Source organism: Columba livia, chromosome Z (assembly GCF_036013475.1).
Source record: "Columba livia isolate bColLiv1 breed racing homer chromosome Z, bColLiv1.pat.W.v2, whole genome shotgun sequence".
NCBI classification, from domain to species: Eukaryota; Metazoa; Chordata; class Aves; order Columbiformes; family Columbidae; genus Columba; species Columba livia.
This window is the reverse complement of record NC_088642.1, coordinates 23,396,172-23,402,470: the sequence shown is the minus strand read 5'-3', so window position 1 is coordinate 23,402,470 and position 6,299 is coordinate 23,396,172.

Sequence of the window (6,299 nt, the reverse complement as noted above, 5' to 3'; positions counted from 1 at the left end):
AACAGCACTGTGACCTCTGTGTGTGACTGATAGCAAAGAGCAAGACACGATATTGCCGGTGTCTAGACAAAAGCAGAGTGTTAGCTGGGGGAGACTTCAGCAGTTTTTTATCCAAGACTTTCAGGCTGTCTCAAAGAGATGAAACGAAAGGAATTAAATGTCATAAACCAAATTCTTAAGGAACAGTGACATTGCAATGCACTAAAGTAACACAAGATCTCTGAAATACTCTCTGAGAGTGAACCTCTCTCTATATATATGGGCGTATGGGTCCCTAACTTTAGATTCTCTCAAAAACAGCATACTTAAATGCACTTGAGTAGTTGCATGATGAAAACCTATCTTTAGAAACCTTGGTGATAAATACAGTGAGAGGGCTATTTAGCTACTCCTTGATCCAGAGCAGTGAGTTTGAGGATCCCAGTCTTCTCTTAACTTGAGCCAGTGACTGAGTGATTTTAGTGAATTCAAGCCACACCTATGCTCACTTTAGGAACTGGTTTCAGCTCACTATCAGTGTGACTAAGTACGGTCATTTAAGGATTACCTTCTGTGAAGTTGCTCTGGAACTGTTTTACGACATTTTATCCTCAGGCACAAAATCAATGTTCTGATGCTCTTTTCCCAGGAGAGGGGTATGAGATCCTGGTGCAGTTTAACCCACTATGAAAGAACAAAGTGCTCCTATTCTGCAATAAGAGTGGCCCTACTTGCAGTTGTTCAAGAATAGCTGTTTTTTTTCTGAATTCACTCTCTAATTGGAGACAACTTTCAAAAGTAGACAGTCTGTTTACACATTCCACAGAGGTGTCAGGAAGAAGATGATACCCATTCTGAGGAGTGGTGGCCTAGCTGTCATGCCACCTTCTACCTGTGGTCAGATAAATATGCACCCTGACAGTCTCTGAGTATGTTGCAAGCACATCTCTGGAGCAATCTGACCTTTCTGTCATTGCAAGGAGCACTGTGACAACACAGATATTCCAGTATCCAAGTATCTATATTCCAATTTGAAATGCACAAAAATAAATCGAACTGGCATCATATAAACGCACAGAAATATCCGAGCAACGTTGTCACCAGAAACACAGGGGCAGACTTCAGGATTTGCACTACATATTGTGCCCTAACTATTGAAGTTCTGTGGATGCATCTCAAATATCCTAACAGCTTCCATTGTCCTGGTGTATGCAATTCCATGTGTTTGAATATGGAGTAAATGTATACACCTGGGACGTGATTAGGATCAGGAGAGGTTCCCGGCATATGGCTGCACCTCTGAGTGCATAATCTCACATGGGCCGCAGGCTCTGGATGAAGCACAGTTCTGCAGATTCTACTGCCCCTGACTTCAGATTCTCTGCTTGACAAAGCACAGGTTACGGCAAGGAATTGAACTTGGGGCACAGAATAACAAAGCAGGAAAGAAAACGCTGTGCTTAGAGACCAGAGACGTGCGGAACTTACCCCTGGGGAAAGTGAGGCAGGAGATCGCTGTGAGTCTTGTGCTCAGCGTGTGACACTTGAGGGGGTCTCTCTCCCCTCAGTCATCAATACGGACCCCCACAGACAATAGCCACCATGGAAATATCGATATCAGGGTTTGGATGTTAGCCAGAGTTTTCCATGGGTGACGATTTCGGCTGTCCAACATGGATCTTATTGGTTACTGTGGCAGCAGTTTCCAACTACTTCTTCTAAGTTTGGGTCCTTCAGACTTTCACCCTCAGGAACACTCAGGCACGTGAAGCCAATCCTAAAAGTCTTTACATCAATACTTGTTTTAACTTGTTTAATTTTTAATTTATTTATAAATTATTGGCTATTTGTGACTGGAAAATATCTTCAGAGAACTGTGAGGGGAAAAATGTCTCATTGTGTATCTGTGCAACAGTTGATATATATCAGCTCACTTCCTGTGGGGAAATGCAAGTTGAAACTATAAATACTTGCTAGATTTTTTTTGTTTGCTTTAGTGTGTCCAAAAGCAATCAAGTCTATGAGCTGAAAAGAAGGATATTGATGTTGGCTCTGCAGCAATTATTTTCAATAAAAGACTGAAAGATGCTTAAATTCAAGTGTATAATTCATCCACATGTTGATTAGACTCAGAGTTGCTCCTCTTACTTTATATGAATGTAGCCATAACCAGGTAAATAGGTTTTCTGTTTTCAAAAACTTCTATTTTTATGAAAATTAAGTTTCTAATTACAGAAGAAGATAAGGTTCTTCTAGCCCTTTGTTAGTTAAACTTATATTTTGCATTTGTTGTCTTGCCATTAGCTTGTGCTTTTTAAAAAGAAGCATAAAGTGCAGTTGTATCAGTGCATCCTTATGCTACACTGTGCAAGGTTTGCAGATGCCACAAATGAAGGTTGTATTCTAAAAAGAGGATTCCCAATAACTATCATACTTAAATTCTTGTGATTCAGATTCATAACACAATTTAAAACTATTTATGCCCCAGAATTTAAGGTACAGCACATATACAGGTCAATTTTAAGCTATTACTTTCATATAAATGAAATGTTTCCACAAAATTTAAGATTAATGCAGCTGAATTTCAAAGGCAATTGGCTGTAAGTGCTATCAGTCTTACAGGAGAAAGTTATAAGCAACTGCTTTTACCAGGTTAATTTGGCTAGGGAATTTGTATGAAAACCTTTTGCAGAAGAGAATCTGGATTTGGCTCAAAGCAGAAAAAAAGGCTTGTTTTTGTTCTTGGAGAGTAGCTCTTACATGTTTACGTTTGTATAACATGTCTTCCCTGACCTCATGCTGTGGAATTGCTGTCATATTTCAAGTCTATGGAGAAGATATGAAAGATTCCACACTAAAATGATATCTCTTCATGAACAGAACACCACTGATCAAGAAATACAGCCCTCAGTCTCTCATGCACTCCTAATTTACCTCAGTTGCCCAATTTTCATTTCTGAGAACAAATAGAAGAGTTTGTTTTATTGTTGTCACTTTGTACAGAGAAGCATTAAATAATATCATGAATATAGCAGGTACTTCTGGATTGATGCCAGGATCATTTCACAACTCAAGACTGCTCAGAGCTTGGTGAAATGTACTTCTGGGACAGTATCAGACTTTTACACTCACTGCTTTCCTCTCCCATCAGTTTGCCAAACCATGGAGGAATTTCTTTTAGGGCTCTAAGATTAGTAGTGTTCAACTTTTTTGATGGGGCAGATGGCTTGATTGCTTTCAGCCATCAAAAGAAGACTGAACACCTTTTTTTCTCTCCCGTGAGGTGACTGATTCTGCATGTTGTCATGTGCAGGGTCACTGTTCCCAGGGACACTGGGATCCTTGTGCAAGGACAGCCAGAAATATTGCAAATGTGCATTCAATGGGCTAACAGGTGCTTCAGGAACCTCCAGGCGTCAAGCAACAACAAATGCAAAGTCCTGTAGCTGGGAGGAAATACACTGTGTGTCCATGAAGGTCAGGGACTGACTGGCTTGGGAACAGCTCTTCAAAAGGGACCTGGTGGACCACTGAACCTGGATTCAGCATCATGCCCATGCAGTGACAAAGGTTAACCACATACATTAAGGACAAGTGCTCATTCCCCTCTGCCCAGGACTTGTGGGTCTGAATCTGGAGCAGGGTGTCTGGTTTTCAGCCTGCAGTATGTGAGATACAAACTAGAGAGAATCCAGGTGTTTAAGAGACTGGAGCACATGCTCGGGGACCTTGTCCAGTAATGCCCAGGCCAGTAGCTGCAAGCAGTTGCACAGCAAAATGGACAAGACTTTCTGCCTGACCCTGGAGCGGTGTGACCTTCTGCTGCGAAGGGCAGACATGGCAAACATGCTGGGTCGGGGCGGGAGTGAGCTAGTGTGGGAGATAATCTAATCTCACTGGCTCTTAAATATACCCCTCTATCCAGATCCACCGTGTTTTGTTGTTTTCTCTGTCTTACCCATTGAACGTCTCTGCTACACAGTACCTACATCCTTGATTTGTAGTTTCCTCCTCCTGAGGGAACTGAGAGCAGCCTGTGTGCAAATGTCCTCTGGCCTTTTTAGGTTTAAGCTGTAACATCACCTTCTGTAACTGACTGATAATATTATTTATTTTGTGCATATGGAAAATAATTTACCCAGAACCACTAGTGCTAAAATGGCACAAAAGATAAACTAAATCACAGACTAAAGTGTCAATCACCTCACAATGACACCAGCAATGTTTTCCATACATCCTGCTGATGGTGACTCCAGATACTCTCTTTAGCTGCAATACTCATCCTACCACACAAATTGATATTGATACCCACCAGATTAAAAGAAGACACAGCATATCTCCTGTCTATAAGCGTTTGAAAAACATGTCGATTTTCTCGCAGACTTTTCTGTAACTGCATCCGCTTGCTGCCACGTCCGAGAAGGGAGTAAAGCCCCTTACTGGAAGCCGTTTTGGCACCGGGCGCCGAGACGCGCAGGGACAGCAGCAGCGGCTGGTGCGGCTCAGCAGCGCCATCCAGTGGGACCCGGGCAGCCGCAACCCGCCCCGGCAGCGGCGGGGAAGAGAAAGTCGCCGCTGCTGCTCCCCGCTTGGAGCCTCTGTGACCTCGCAGGGCCGCTCCGTCAGAAGAAACTGCGAGGCACCCGGCGGGTTTCCGAGGCGCGGCCGGTGTGCGGCCGCCGTGCCCTGCGGCTGGGCTGGCTCCCGCACGCACTGCTGGCGCTCCAGGCTTCAAACACTGGAAAACTAGCAACCCCACGGCCACTTTCTTTTTGGGAAAACCGCTCAGGGGAAGCCTCAGTAATTGAGTTTCGGCATATATTACATATATTGTTGTTGTATCCTTCCGCTTTTCTTCTGTGACCACTTTTTATTTAAACATCCTGCCACAGTGGGCAGGAAAAGTGATTTTCTTTCTAGCACTGTTAGAATTCTTCATCCCAAGGAGAACAAGACTTCTGGGAACCAGATCCTGATGGTTTAATTTCTCACAAACCCATCACAGTTGCATTTACTGCAATAAATACAAAACCAAATAGTGATGTTCCAACTGATTTTTGAATTTGTAACAATTTAAGTCTCAAGTTTCGTTGACTTACTGTGCTTCTAAACTCACCAGACTCAGGAAACTGCGTGTTTTAGGTGAAATTACTGGGAAAGTAATGGAACAGCTTATCCTTGGTGCCATCTCAAGGCCTATCAAGGATAAGAGGGTTATTAGGGGCAGTCAGCATGGCTTTACTAAGGGTTAGTCATGCTTGACCAACCTCATAGCCTTTTATGAGAATGTAACAAGGTGGATGGATGATGGCAGAGTGGTGGATGTGGTCTACCTTGACTTCAGTAAAGCCTTTGACACAGGCTCCCACAGCATCCTCACAGCTAAGTTGAGGGGGTGTGGTCTAGACAATAGAGTAGTGAGGTGGGTTGCAAACTGGCTTAAGGAGAGAAGCCAGAGAGTGGTAGTCAATGGTGCGGAGTCTAGTTGGAGGCCAGTATCTAGTGGAGTGCCTCAGGGGTCACTACTGGGGACAATATTATTCAATATATTCATTAACGATTTACACGAGGGAATAGAGTGTTACTATCAGCAAGTTTGCTGATGACACTAAGCTGGGAGGAGTGGCTGACACACCAGAAGGCTGTGCTGCCATCCAGTGGGACCTGGACAGGCTGGAGAGTTGGGCAGGGAGTAACCTAATGAAATTTAACAAGGGAAAGTGTAGAGTCCTGCATCTGGGCAGGAACAACCCCAGGTTCCAGTATAGGTTGGGAAATTACATATTAGAGAGCAGTGTAGGGGAAAGGGACCTGGGGGTCCTGGTGGACAACAGGATGACCATGAGCCAGCACTGTGCCCTTGTGGACAGGAAGGCCAATGGCATCCTGGGGTGTATTACAAGGGGAGTGGTTAGTAGGTCAAGGGAGGTTCTCCTTCCCCTCTACTCCGCCCTGGTGAGACCACACCTGCAATATTGTGTCCAGTTCTGGGCCCCTCAGTTCCAGAAGGACAGGGAACTGCTGGAGAGGGTCCAGCGTAGGGCAACAAAGATGATTAGGGGAGTGGAGCACCTCCCTTGTGAAGAAAGGCTGAGGGAGCTGGGTCTCTTTAGTTTGGAGAAGAGGAGACTGAGGGGTGACCTTATTAATGTTTATAAATATATAAAGGGTGAGTGCCATGAGGATGGAGCCAGGCTCTGCTCGGTGGCAAACAATGATAGGACAAGGAGTAATGGGAACAAGCTGGAACACAAGAGGTTCCACTTAAATTTGAGAAGAAACTTCTTCTCAGTAAGGGTGACAGACACTGGAACAGGCTG